The 15,146-nt window shown below is 41.5% G+C and overlaps 1 protein-coding gene across 1 annotated transcript in view; it reads left to right on the forward strand.

Annotated features, from left to right (window-relative positions):
• The first annotated feature begins 12,935 nt into the window (after window positions 1-12,935).
• The window catches only part of A1CF (APOBEC1 complementation factor), a 75,753-nt gene continuing 73,542 nt past the window's right edge, over window positions 12,936-15,146 (forward strand). Inside the window, exon 1 of the mRNA XM_064593532.1 lies at window positions 12,936-13,020. The gene's annotated coding sequence lies outside the window, so the exon portion shown is untranslated. The remainder of the gene's footprint in view (window positions 13,021-15,146) is intronic.

Raw genomic sequence — 15,146 nt, forward strand, 5'->3', positions numbered from 1 at the left:
AAAACTGTTCTAAAACTAAAGTTTATTTGGGGCGCCTGGGTGGCTCAGTCATTAAGCGTCTGCCTTTGGCTCAGGTCATGATCCCAGGGTCCTGGGATGGAGTCCCACATCGGGCTCCTTGCTCGGCAGGAAGCCTGCTTCTCCCCCTGCTTGTGTTCCTGCTCTCGCTATCTCCCTGTCAAATAAATAAATAAAATCTTTAAAAAAAAACCAAAACAAAACAAAAAAACTAAAGTTTATTTTAAGGAGCCGGGCGCCTGGGTGGCTCAGTTGGTTAAGTTTATTTTAAGGAAACATTTGTAAAAAATCCGGAATGCACTTGTTCTAAACTCTAATAATCATTCTTTTAAAAGCTTTCTTAAAAAGTGCTCCTACAAAATAAGTCAATCAGAGAAAGACGTGTATCATATGACCTCACTGATATGAGGAATTCTTAATCTCAGGAAACAAACTGAGGGTTGCTGGAGTGGGGGGTGGGGTGGGAGGGATGGGGTGGCTGGGTGATAGACATTGGGGAGGGTATGTGCTATGGTGAGCGCTGTGAATTGTGCAAGACTGTTGAATCACAGATCTGTACCTCTGATAATCTGTACACAAATAATGCAATATATGTTAAGAAAAAAAAAAAGAAGATAGCAGGAGGGGAAGAATGAAGGGGGGAAATCGGAGAGGGAGATGAACCATGAGAGACCATGGACTCTGAAAAACAAACTGAGGGTTCTAGAGGGGAGGGAGGTGGGGGGATGGGTTAGCCTGGTGATGGGTATTAAAGAGGGCACATTCTGCACGGAGCACTGGGTGTTATATGCAAACAATGAATCATGGACCACTACATCAAAAACTAATGATGTAATGTATGATGATTAACATAACAATAAAATTTTTTTTAAAAAAGAGAGATCAGTGTCTAACCCGCTCCAGGATGCCCTGCTGTGTCCACCTATACGGAGAATTGCTGGCACCTCCTGTTTAAAAAAAAATGTTTAAGTTTTGCCTCACCTGCCATGTCATTACTCAGTAAAGGAAAATAAATAAATAAGTAAATCATAAAGAAATAAATAATAAACATTCAAGGCCAGAAAAAAAAAAAAAGTGCTCCTAAAGACAGGCCTCTGGAAGTAGGAGAGCAGGCAATTGCTAGATTTGACTTCTGACTTCTGTTTTTGCACATTTATAAATGATTTTCCTGAGGCAGTGTTGGAAGAGCTGAATTTGGGCTCATTAAAGAGTAGCTAATGTTTTAATTCTAAGATTTGCTTATTTAAAAAAAAAAAAAAAGATCTCCTTCCTTAGCCAGAAATCCTATACCACTCACTACTGGAGTCATTCCTGTGAGTCAGGCTTGCCCAGGGCCACTGCCTGGGGGAGGGGACGGTGTCCCCCCCAGAACATGATGGTTTTGTCCAAAATGCTGCCATTAATTAGCCCATCAGCCTATGAAGGAAACTAACGTGTATTAAATGCCTGCATGCTCAGCAATGATGGTAAGGTCCTCAGTCAGAAAATCCTTGCTCTTTTATAGCACTTCTGAAGATAAGTATGAAAACCCCCATTTTACAGACGAGGAAACTAAGGTTCGAAAATGATGAGGCAGACCAGCCAGAGCTGGCTCCCTGCTTTTTCTATCTGACGTGGAATAACTGTTTATTTTACATGCCACAGGAGAGTCCTAATGAGATGGAATCAGTTTTAAAGGCCTGTCCTAGCTACAGTCTATATGAGAATGTACAAAGTTCACAGAATGGTAAAAATGTCAGTCTACTTTTCCTGCTAAAATTAAAAAAAAAAAAGAAAGAAAGAAAGAAAAGAAAACAGCTCCTCTAGCAGAGTCAACAGTCAGATGTTGGAACTCAAAGAACGCAGCAAAGTAGGTCTTGCTGAATTAAATGTGCCTTTAATTGGTGTTTTGGTTGAATGTCCCTTTTGCAGCAAAAGGAATCCAAAGTAAGTGCCATTAACATGGAGCTCGTTTTCCAACTGAGTGAACAGAACTGGGGGAGGTTGTAAAGTTTGGTTGTTCTATTTTCAGTGGCGCTCTGTTGTGTGAAGTTAATGGATTAGAAGTAATTTGTGTGGACAGGCCAAAGTATTCCCAGCCACCATATCCAAAAATATCCTAGCTGGCCAAAGCAAACAGAACCTGTTCTGCATTTTACACCGCGAGTCACCTTCTCTTGGCCCAGGGCTCGGGCATCACAGCAACCCCCCCACCCCCAAAACCAGGCATGCATTGTGTGTTTTGACACAAACTGCATATACTGTGAGCCCTGACAAGGTCTCTTTTATGTTTCTGTCAGATAACAGTATAAAGGAACTCTTCCCTTCGCGCTTCATTAGTAAACCTTTCAGGATAGGGAAGTAAATCATTGGAACTCCTGTTCTGCTTCAGTAATCTATAGCTAACATCCTCTGAATATTTCAGAGTCTGCCAGACAAGGGGGAAGCACTTTCTATAATTATTCTCAAATTACCCCGTTTTAGAGAGAAGGAAATTAAGCATCAAGAACATATGGGCACCTGGGTGTCTCAAGGTGGTGAAGCGTCTGCCTTCGGCTCAGGTCATGATCCCAGGGTCCTGGGATCGAGCCCTGCATTGGGCTCCCTGCTCAGCGGGAAGTCTGCTTCTCCCTCTGCAGCTCCCCTTGCTTGTGCTCTCTCACTCTTTCTCTCAAATAAACAAACAACCCCCCCCCAAAAAAAAGAACGTAAATAATCTCACCAAGATTTCACACTAGTGGATGAGAGAATTGGAGTCCCAGGAGGCAGGAAATCTGGCTCAGGCACCCCACCATCCCACCAGGTATGACGGCTCCGCCCCGCACCCCGGTGAGTCCCATCCTGACCTCCCCACTGAAACCACAAACCAACAATTTCTGAAGTTGGAATTCAGGTTTGGGAGCTGCTTCTCCTTTCACCAACCTCGCGGGTCACTTCGTTCTCAATTTTTCAACTTTTAGAGGAGAGGGTCAAAGACTCTCCAAATCTCATTCTCTGTCTCTTCTTCCTGCGGTTGGGAGCTGCGTCCTGGATGCTCCACTGGGAAATCGGCTCTGAGCTTCTGGCTCGCTAGCCTAGAGCTAGAGCTAGAGCCCCCCCTGCATGCTTGCCCTGCAGGGGCTCAGATTACAAAAGAATCAGGGATTGTTGCTGCTGGGAGGGAAGTTAACACTGAAGTGGTGAGGTGATCTCTGAGGGCAACACCCCCCTTCCAGGCTCTCTGTAGTGACTGCCATTCCTGGGACAGAAACGAAATGTAAAGCAAGCCCTCCCGCCCTCTGCCCTTCTCTTTTCTTTATGCCACTGCATTCCAACACAACAAATTCAGTTTTAATACATATTTTTTTCCACCAACCAGTGTATTTAGCGAACACTTCACCAACAGCAGTATGTAGATTTTACCTTAAAAATAATTACCATTTTAAGTAACAACCAAATACATTCTTATTATCAAAATGCAAGTAATACTGAAGTGTTTTTAGCTGCCCATCATTTCTCATTCATGGTGACCTATTCTTTGTTTTAATGAATGCTAATTTCTATCAGATCTCTCCGAGGGTAGTAACTCTTGGACATTCTATGTTCTGAATTGGCTGCTTCAGCATGGAGCTGCCTCTTCTCAAATGCTTTTGGACCCTGACTGTTCATTTCTTAATTTCCTCATCCCTGTTTTATGATTATTGAATGTCTAATGTAGGTTGTATGGTAGCAACATCTAGAATAATGTTTGACCAAATATCTGGGTACCATGGCCTAGCCAAGTTGACCTATGAAATTAACCACCACAAAAAAAAATCCCTAGGTGGATGCAGATAAGAGAATTGAGATTCGGAGACGAAATTTCTCCCCAGTGATTCGATTACTATGTATACGACAGTATGTCCCTCGGGATAAAAGTCCCATGAAAGCCGAGACTGTGCCTGTTGGCTCCAGTAACCCCAGTACCAAGTGTGATGTGAGCACTCAATGAAAACTGTTCCTTCTGCTGCAATCCTATAGGCTAGACATCTTGATAAACTTCTCATTAGGGAAAAGACTAGTTACCCACCCGAAATGTGTCTTCGTAGTAAAAAAACTTTATCAGATCTGGGGCAGCCTTGGAAGGACAGTCCCCCCACATAGAATCCGGGCAAGGCCATATGACCAAATTTTGACCAATGAGATATAGCCAGAAGTGTTGAATGGGGATTTGGGGATTTAAGAGAGGGACACAGTGTCAAACCCCTTTCTCTACCTTGCAGTCTGGATTACATAGATGATGATGAGCTCAGTCAGGATCCTGGCACACGATACTGAGGGTCATGTCCTAGCTGAGGGCAGGAAGGAGGCTGGGCCCCTGATCAAATCTTACAGCCACCCTGGCCCCACTCACTGCTTCCTCTGGACTTGAGTTACACAGGAAAGAAAGAAACCTTTATCCTGTTTAAATCACTGCTATTTCCTATTATAAGAACCCAAACTTAATTCAAGTTCATATAATTCCCACTAAAAGATCTGGCAATGTGGATATATCAAAGCACATTCATGTAAATGCATAATTGATCTCACAAGAAAGAATACAAATTTAAGGTGGGTTAAAAAAAAAAAAGTCAGGGAGCCAGGACTCTTAAATGAACTGCACCAACCAAAATGGAACATAAACTGGAAAATATTTGCCCCCTGGCAAAGGGAAATGAAAATGGAATTTGTCTCAAGCTTTACTCTGAATGAAATACAATTTCTGCTATTTTTAACCCCTGACCTTTCCTTACATAAGTGTTAGGATATATATAAGATGTATCTTACATCTCTCCATAAAATATATATACTTACACGTACATGCACATGCACATATACGTATATTTCATCTACATTCCATGTTGGCTCAGAAATCCCAAGGGAAGAAAATTAAGATAGAAATGTGTCCCAGAGAAAGCAAATGCAAAACCTCTTTGGAGGGACACTCTCTCACAACCCAGTGGGCAAACTCAGGTTGCCCAGGATTCCCACATATAAAAAGCACCTACTGAATATAACCTCACAACTTAAAATGACAAACTCCAAGGACAAAGGACACTTTCAGAGAGCAAGGACAGAAACAATTCGACTGCTAATCGCCTCATATACTGTAATTATCATGTATAGTCTATAAAAGAAATATGTTCACCATGTTTATGAAATAAAAGATGGAATTTAAAACAAAGAAAAATAAACAAGACTGCACCGCTCTATAAAAAGAAACTAAGCAGAACTTCTAACACGCATGCATGCACGCATCTACATTTATGCAGATTTATTCAGCCAAGTTTAAAAACTCAATGGATGGATTAAATGGATGGTTCTAAAGCAGATCACAGTGTGGAGAAGGAAATTCATGAACTGGAAGGTGTATCTGAAGAAGTTACCAAAAGGTATCTAATCCGACTTGTAAAGAGACGAGAGTCGCTCGGTCCAGGGACACCTGAAGACATGAAGATCAAGAATGTTATAGAAATGAGGGAAGGTGTGCATCCCCAGGTGTGGGAAGCAGAAGGCTCCTCCAGGAGTCTGTGTGAAGACAGATCTGGCACTGGAGGGGCCATGCCAGAAGCCAGGTCTGCCCCACCTGCATGGACCATGGTGTAGCACAGTGTCCTGGAGAAGAAAAAGAATGTACAAAGTGCCGGGCACGCACAAACACATTGCTTGTTTAGTCCAAACGAAGTATGGTAAGCCAGAGATCATCAGTCCCATCTCACAGAGAGAAAACTGATGATGTTCAAAGACATTAAGGAACCTTCCAAAGCCACTCAGAGTAAACAGTAAAGGCCCGTTCCTTTTGCTCCCACCCTGTGCCATTTCCTGGTGTGAGACCCCTTTGCACAAAACATGAAACCACTTATTATCTCATCTTCTCTTCTTCAGAACAAGAGGAAATAGCCCTCCTGCCCTAATCGCTTCCCAGAGTGGCTACAAGGATAAAACACAAGTATATACAACATCTTAAATCCTAGAGATCTGTGATTCTCAAAGCACATTCACGTTGTTGACCCTCCAATGTAAATGCATGGTGTTGCTAACCAACCGTGATGATGATCTTGGAGCTCCTCATGCAAGACACTGGTTTTCAGAGCAGTGTATTTTGAGGTCTCATAAAAATCTCAGTTTTCAGTTTGCTGGGATAACGGAAGGACAGTTAACCTTCAAGACTCCTTATAAAACTGATTAATATAAAATTAATATAGATAAAAATTTTCTATGAATCTGGCTCTGAGCTAAGCATTTTCTGCATCTTCTCTCTTGTGAGCCTCACCTGGACCTAGGAGATAGGTATCACTCTTGTCCCCATTTCCAGACAGGAACAGAGCAGCTCAGGGAAGTTAGAAGACACACCTGAAGTTAGCTCGCTAGTCAACAGTTAGTTGATATTTCAACCCAAGCGACTGGACTGTAAAGTCCATGCATGTCCTTAAACATTATACTCCACCAACTCCTAATACTGACTTGGTTCTTGTGAAGACCCAACAAAAGTGCTCTGCAAATGGCAAAGGCATACTTGAAAGCTAAGTTTCCATTCTGTATAAACCACAATGAACACAAATTAGGAATTAGGCCCATTACGGCCACAACCTCAATTTTGTTTGAAAAGTTAATGCTCTCTTTACAATAATCTTGCCATTGACTTCAGTTTTATCATTTGAAAAGGTATTAATGCACACAATTAGCATTTTATTATTCTACTTCTGTTATTAACCCCCAAGTTCTTCCAGTCTTTACCAAGAAAATTTTTTAAAATCACCCCTTTTATGGACTCTGAGAAACCAACTGAGGGTTCTAGAGGGGAGGGGGGTGGGAGGATGGGTTAGCCTGGTGGTGGGTATTGAGGAGGGCACATTCTGCATGGAGCACTGGGTGTTATGCACAAACAATGAATCATGGAACTCTACATCTAAAACTAATGATGTAATGTATGGTGATTAACATAACAATAAAAAAATTTTTTAAATCACCCCTTTTAGTTCATTGATCAATGTTTTCTTTTTTTTTTTTTAAGATTTTATTTATTTATTTGAGAGAGAATGTGAGACAGAGAGCATGAGAAGGAGGAAGGTCAGAGGGAGAAGCAGACTCCCTGCTGAGCAGGGAGCCTGATGCGGGACTCGATCCCAGACTCCAGGATCATGATCTGAGCCGAAGGCAGTCGCTTAACCAACTGAGCCACCCAGGCACCCATTGATCAATGTTTTCTTACTTGGATGTGGAAAGCCTGGGTTTGCTGAGTTAGCCAGAGGTGGTTTTTTTTCTTTGTACTGTTATGTTAATCACCATACATTACATCATTAGTTTTTGATGTACTGTTCCATGATTCATTGTTTGTGCATAACACCCAGTGCTCCGTGCAGAACGTGCCCTCTTTAATACCCATCACCAGGCTAACCCATCCTCCCACCCCCCTCCCCTCTAGAACCCTCAGTTTGTTTTTCAGAGTCCATCGTCTCTCATGATTCGTCTCCCCCTCCTTTTCCCCCCCTTCATTCTTCCCCTCCTGCTAGCTGCTGCTTCTTTTTTTTTTCTTCTTAACATGTATTGCATTATTTGTTTCAGAGGTACAGATCTGTGATTCATCAGTCTAACACAATTCACAGTGCTCACCATAGCACATACCCTCCCCAGTGTCTATCACCCAGCCACCCATCCCTCCCACCCACTCCCCCACTCCAGCAACCCTCAGTTTGTTTCCTGAGATTAAGAATTCCTCATATCAGTGAGGTCATTTGATACATGTTTTTCTCTGATTGACTTATTTCGCTCAGCCTAACACCCTCCAGTTCCATCCACGTCGTTGCAAATGGCAAGATCTCATTCCTTTTGATGGCTGCATAATATTCTATTGTGTGTATATATATATATATATACACACCACATCTTCTTTATCCATTCATCTGTCAATGGACATCTTTAGCCAGAGGTGGTTTTATTGCAAAAAAATTCAAGATGCCCTATATAATGCCACATATAACTTCTCAGGTCCTTCGTTAACCTGAAGAATTCAAAATATCAGTTGAGCATGAGGAGTAGTGTACTTGTGTGAAAAGGGGGCAAAGATTATGGTTAGGCCTGAGGTGTGTGTGTGTGCGTGTGTGGTTCACACACGCACACACAGATGTTTATGTGTTTTTAAGTAAATAATGACATGATCATTAAAAAAAGAGATGATCTGGGACACGTGGGTGGCTCAGTCGGTTAAGTGTCCGACCCTTGATCTCAGCTAAGTCCAGTCTTAATCTCAGGGTCATGAGTTCAAGCCCCATGTTGGGCTCTATGCTGGGTGTGGAGTCTACTTTAAAAAGAGAGAGAGAGAGATGACGTGATAACCCTTCTGAAGAAATTATCTGAAAGCTAGGAGAGATCTTTCTGTGGGAAGTTTTTCTTTACAGTAGAGAAAATAGAGCACAGCAAATTAAACAGATTAAAGACCTAATGACTGGTGTTCTCTAATATTAATAAAGGAAAATACCAGATTGGTACCAGGTTTTTTTCCTAAAATTGTTCTTTTACAAAAACCAGTATTTGCTTTTGCTTTGGGGCTGAACTAATAATATTGCTTAAAAAAATAAAATGATGCAACATCTGGAAACTCTAATTTCAAGATCATTCACCAAACCCAAGAATGACTATGAGAAAGAACAGGGACCGAGAAGAGGAAGATACTCCACTGATGTTTAAAGGACAGAGTGTGGCGTGTCCCACGTGCTGCCATGACTTTTAGAGGGAATCTGGACTAAATAAATCCTCAAGTCATTGTTTGTGCATAACACCCAGTGCTCCATGCAGAACGTGCCCTCTTTAATACCCATCACCAGGCTAACTGTAATATGACCTACAATTAGGTCATATTGAAAACACTATTCAAAGGTGTCAGGAGAACCAAATGCTATTTCCTAGAGCACAAAGCAAAGGAGCGTGTGTGCGCGTGTGCGTGCGCATGTGCGTGTGCACATGTGCATGTTTTAATCAATTCAACACTAGATGGCTCTAGTTACAAAACCAATGCGTTTCACAAGTCTAAAATCCTGAGATGCGATAGCAGAGAACAGACGGATTCTAACCTTGTAGATCAAATTCTGCTCTCTTCCCAAGTCTTAGAGGGATTAAGAGCAGCACCAAGCTTTCGGGTTTAAAACGCTGGGCACCTCTGAAAGAGCAGGCTTACCTCCTCGAAGTTCTTATTTCACAGATTCAAACTCAGCACTGACATAGCCTTGAGGATGTAGGTTTAATTTGCTCTGTAATTATTCCACTCCGCGCTCTGATAGTACCCTAGTATTTTCAAATCACTTTCACATATGCCAATTCATTTGACCCTCTCCATAACCACGGGGGAGATGTTGTCCTCATCAAAGGCAAGGACACTGAGACTCACACAAGGGGCAGAAACTTGCTCAAGGTTACTCCTGTGTGATAGGTCATAAGTGATACAGCTCATAAATGATAACGTTAGCACTGGATTCCCCAAGTCCCAGCTCCTGGCTCCGAGTTCTTTCTACACCATAGACAAGAAGAGAGAATTAGACGTTCGCCTATATAGTGTGTCTGGCATGGCCCTTTCATTTTTAAGAATACTCCATTCCAATTCATTAAATACCCCCATTAAATACCCAAAATGTATTTTGAACTCTTAAGAAATTGAGAACAGTGAAGAAATCTTTTTTTTTTTTTGAGGTAGGAGAGGGAGAATTTTGGCTAGGAGGGAAACTTCTTGCTATTGGTACTCTTTGGTTTTTAATTACATTTGAAGTTTTTTAAAGCTTTATGTTTTACCTAAACCATCAGTAAATAATCAGTGCTTTTTACCCAAAAATTCCAGCTCTGCAGGGTGGCAAAGTCAGTTGGATATTTAAGGCAAGATTAGTTAAAATCCATAAGCCAAATAATTCACATGCAAATGATTGCTGAAAACTAGCATTTAATGAGCATTCACTATGGACCACTCTGCATATTTCTTCCTTCATCCATTCTTTCTTGCTCCAGTTCCACCAACCTAATCTCAACCACCATTACTTGCCACCTCTCTAACTGGTCTATCAAATACTTCACCTGCCTCAAATCCAAATCTCTTTTATTTGAATATATATGTGAATAAATGACTCTAAGACAAGCACATATTGATTTTTTAAAAAGGAAAGAGGTAGGCAATGTTATCCCACAACAATTTATTCTCAACCTTACAGCCAAAATATACAAGTAGATCATGTGGTTCGCTTTCTTAAAATCCTTCCAGTGACTTCCCATTGCCTGGGGACAGCACTGGAAGTCTGTGGATCCAGTGTCTTTCCCTCACTTGCCCCTTACACCTGGCCTTCTATCAGTTATCTGAATGTGCCAAAGTCATTCACACCGTGCTATTTCTACCTGCAGTAATGCCCACCTTCGCGCCTACCCCCTTCAGGTCTCGGATGTTCTGGAAGTTTCCTCAACTCCCTCCCAGGTCCACACTAGCTTAGGTCCCTATGTTGAAAGCTCTGTTTAGCATCCTGTACTCCTCTTTTGTAATACTTATTCCAACTCTATTTAATTAAGTATTTTGGGGAGTATTTGCTTAATGTGTATCTTCTGCATCCAGTTTGTCAACTCCTGAATCCCCGAAGACTAACATACTATTTTGAAGCTTTTAAAATCGTGCTTCACAACAAATTTTAGATCATAACCAGTACACACACAAAAAAAACAGAAAAGTTTCATGAACATGCCCCTTCTGCATGCAATTCACTTGATAATTTCTACTCTGTTTTAAAAATGTTGGCTACAACTCAGTTTATTGAGTTTACAGCCTGCTAATAGATTCAACCCTCATTTGAAATAACCACTCATCTAACACAATGCTCAGCAGATAGTAGGTCCTCGGTGATCATTTATAGAACAGACAAATGAAAAAATACTTACCAGCTACTACTTAAAATGATTTGTTTTTGTTTGCATTGGATAACGGTTGACTGATTATGGCTTTGTCCCTCCCTGGAGAATGGGGCCCCAGAAGGGCTAACCCCAGCCATTCTGGGTACAGTTATTTCCCTTGACTGGACTGATGGGATCAGGGTCATGGGGTGATTTCCCCTTGTCCCCGTGCCACAGACTGTCCCCTTAAGTACCCTCCAGCAAGAGAGATTGTTCATTATTTCCCTGTTTACTGTGGACTGTTATATCCCTATCACTGCAAAAAGAGAGGATTTAGAAAATAAAAAACTTTCCAGCAATATCCTAATGACACCAAATGCATTACTGTCTTTGCTCTTATGATTCATATGTCAATTGTCCCATTTAATTATCAGGCTTTAGGGCTATTTTAACTTATTTTTGAACACTTTGGTTTAACATGAGTACAGCCCTATCTTGTTGAATGCCAGGACCCCTCAAATAAGAAACCAGTTCTTTTTATTAACTAGTTAATAAATGCCTACTTGTACCTGTTGCGTTTTTCTGTTTCCACCAGACACCTAAAATCCCGGGCTTTTCTCCTCATCTCTACTTCTCACCATCCGGCACCTACCTTGCAATATGACAAAGAAAACCCTCCCAGGACGGACAGTTTTAAAATATCAACCATTCTCTGCAGGACCAGGCAAAGTCAAGGTCAGGATTCCCCATCCATGTGGGAACTGTTGGAGCCCAGGCTGAGCTTTCTCCGGAATAACCAGGGAAACTACTCCATGGGGGGTCCGGTCCCAGGGGCTTGTCCAGGGGTGTGTCCTTCATGCAGCAGTGCAGCTACAAGGAGCTTGAGTCCTCCCCCTCAACCCCTGCAGAGCTCACTCCCAGGGCACAACTCCAAGGCATAGTGTGTGTTCTGTCACCCCTGGTCACGCATCGATTTGGGAGAAGCGGAAGCAAATCAAGGCTTCCACAAGTCTGAGAACTGAAAACTGGAAGCAGAACGAACATTCCGGCAACAAGCTTTACATCCAGCATTTTAGATTCCCACGTGCGTGTTTGACGCCTCTTCCTCTATGTCCATATTCTGGAAGGATTGTTCATTCTGCACTTTCCTGTGGCCCACGTGCTTCTGTTAATAGTTGGCTCCTAGAAAATCAGACTCCTCTTATTTGAACTGAAACCAAGTGAGGGTAGCCTCTAATTCTAGGGGGCTGGTGGCTTCTAAACCCTTAAGCCAAAATGTACTCAAAATTGGGAGGGCTTTGAGTTTTTAAATTTTTTTTTAGGTGGGCTTTATACCTTTAAGAATTTCCTCCACACACTAGAGCTCTTACCAGAGAACTTAGAATCTCGAGGTTAGATCTTTGAAAATGTCACTTCCTTTATTCTTCAAGAAACACAGTTACCACTGAGGTTTCAAGCCATGAACTTCAAGCTTCGGATCTCCCGTAACCCAGTCCACAGCTGACAGTTACGCTTTCACAGTAATGGGCCCTCTTAAAATCCGTAGGAGCAGCTTGCATAAAAAAGAAGCCTGTTTTCCCACCCCAATCCGACCCTATTTACTTGGTTACATAAATGCTTTGGGTATTTCATTTTTATAAGCCAGCATTTATCTGCATACTTGACCTGAAACTCCACACTTTACTCCATGCAATACAGTGATATAAAAAAGCATGAAAAAAAAGGAAGAAAGAAAGACTCTCCCAAATTTACCTTAGCCTTCATATCCCTTTGACGGAACAGAAAACAGGGAAGCTCACATAAATAAAAGCATAGTTACCCAAACTGCAGCGAGTTCTGCTTTTTAAATACGTAACTCGCAAAAACAGCTTCAAAAGCATTATTCACATCAACTGTTTTTAAGGCAAAATATACTTTAATGTTGTAAACAAAGGAGCCTGGCTGTTTTGTAGATTCTGCGGGCTGTAGTGACCCAGTTATCTGGTCAAAGGGCTGTATGGATGAGAGGGACAGAGCGAGTTAAAGTTTAACTTTCAGGAATTGTAAACCAAACCTAAAGCCACTGAACCTTTGGAGTTTGATATGTTGATTAGAGCATAACCAGAGTGACACGTTGAATTCTCCATAATCAAGGAAACCTTTTCCGGGTGGGGATCTCTGATCACTCAGGTACAGTCCATGTGTTTTGCTTTTTCTTGCTTCAACTCTGTGAAACTGTGCAGTGTGGCTCAGTGGGAATGCAATGAGAAGAGCTTCTATCCTCTTCTATTAGAGAGCCTAATGCAGGGCACTTTCTGGCTGGTTTTTATACTAATGGAGCAACCTGAAAACAAGAGAATATATTGGAAGAATCATATAATCTCAGAATGAAATGGCAGCCATCTTCGGCTTCTTGATGTAATCAATTTCTGGGGCTAAAGAGTAGATTTACCGCCTTGGGTTCAAGAGCAGGGCTAATGTTTCCGAGAAGTTTATTTAGCAATGGCCAGATAGCTGGGAGCATTGTGGTTGACTGTTTATCCTGGTCCTAGGACCCCTTGGAAACATAAAAAATGTAATTAAAAGAGGAAAAGCATTAACATCACTGGCAGATTCTGACTTCTCTGTGTAGGTTGTAATTCCTATCATACCTTAGATTTCATATTTTCAACTCTCTCCTTCCCTCACCTTTGTCCTTCGCAACCACCCGAAACCAAAATCTAAAACACAAAAGCCCACAGAAAATAAACCCACCCAAAATCACCTTGGTGAATTCTTGCTATCTCATTTCCCAGGATCCTACTCACCAAAGGAATGCCTTAAGCTATTCGCTTTTCATTCTAGCAAAGAAAAAAAGAAAAGAAAACAAAAACAGACATGGAAAATGACTGGCTTTGAATGTGTTAAATCTCAACCTTGGGGATAGCTAATTATTAGATCTTTTTCTTGGGTTGGTTTGGGCAACCGTGCTGCTGTGGATATATTTTTCACATGATCATTTTGTTCACTCCAGAAAGATGATTCACAACCAAAATACGCTACGACTGTATCTTAAGGAAGGTGTCAGAGCACTTAACAGGAACATCCATTCTTACCAAAAATCTCTTAAACTCTGATTGAAATACTTTTGTTCCATGATTATGAAAACGAATTCCAAGGAGAATGGGCTCAAAGTTAAACAAGTGTATTTACGGTAGGACTGTTCAGATGTGTACTGTGTATCTTCAAGAAGGTGAGGAACACAGTATTATTTGTGCACTGTGCAGGTTTAGTGTTTTGCAAAATATACACTGACAAGCTCAACTTTTGTTAGAATTTAGAAGCTTCAAAGGTGTGTTGGTCTGGTCTGAAATATCCTTTATGATAATGTGCTGAAGCATATACGGTAGGAACATAAGTCCGGAGATAACAGTGCTTACTAGAATAAGAGCATTTACTTGTTAAAGGGCCAAGGCCTTCCCCTGCTAAATACAGAATAATAGACAAATGACATTGGTTCATATTTCAGGGCTATATTTTCTGGAATTATATTGATACTGCCCATTTGAGACAATTCTCACATTTTGCTGTTCCAATTTATTATTTGCCATGTGTAAGGGAAGGGGGAAGGGAATTGGGAAAAAGAAAGGGAAAAAAAAAAACTTAGTGGGCAGGGCGCCTGGGTGGCTCAGTTGGTTAAGCGACTGCCTTCGGCTCAGGTCATGATCCTGGAGTCCCAGGATCAAGTCCCACATTGGGCTCCCTGCTCAGCAGGGAGTCTGCTTCTCCCTCTGACGCTCCTCCCTCTCATGCTCTCTGTCTCTCATTCTCTCTCTCGCAAACAAATAAAATCTTAAAAAAAAAAAAAAAAAAAAACTTAGTGGGCAAATATGAATTGACAGGATGGATAGGAAAAATGCTGAATATTTATTTATTATTTTTAACTGGGCTAATAATACCAAGTTGTTTTGTGTCATTTCAAATATGACATTTCTTACACTTTATTCAGTGGACATTAATAATGTGGCTCATAAAAGGTGACCCTGTTGTCAAGTTGAGGAAAGTAGACACTTTAAAGCAGGTCTTGTTATTAGGTGGACAATACTAACAATGACAGATGTTGATTGAGCATTATATGGCCAAGCGTAGTCCTGAGCACTTTCCATGCATTCATCTATATTATTCTTAAACCAGTCCTATGAGGTAGATACTATTATAACATTTTACTAATGAGAAAATTGAGCAGGGATTAGTTACCTAGAAGGCTCCACATCACCCAGTTGGGAAGTAAAGAGCCAGATTCCCCAGCCAGGTGGTCTGACTCCGGAGCCCACACA

Source organism: Mirounga angustirostris, unplaced genomic scaffold (assembly GCF_029215605.1).
Source record: "Mirounga angustirostris isolate CCGP_5_RB_7025 unplaced genomic scaffold, mMirAng1.0.hap1 SCAF_6, whole genome shotgun sequence".
Lineage (NCBI taxonomy): Eukaryota > Metazoa > Chordata > Mammalia > Carnivora > Phocidae > Mirounga > Mirounga angustirostris.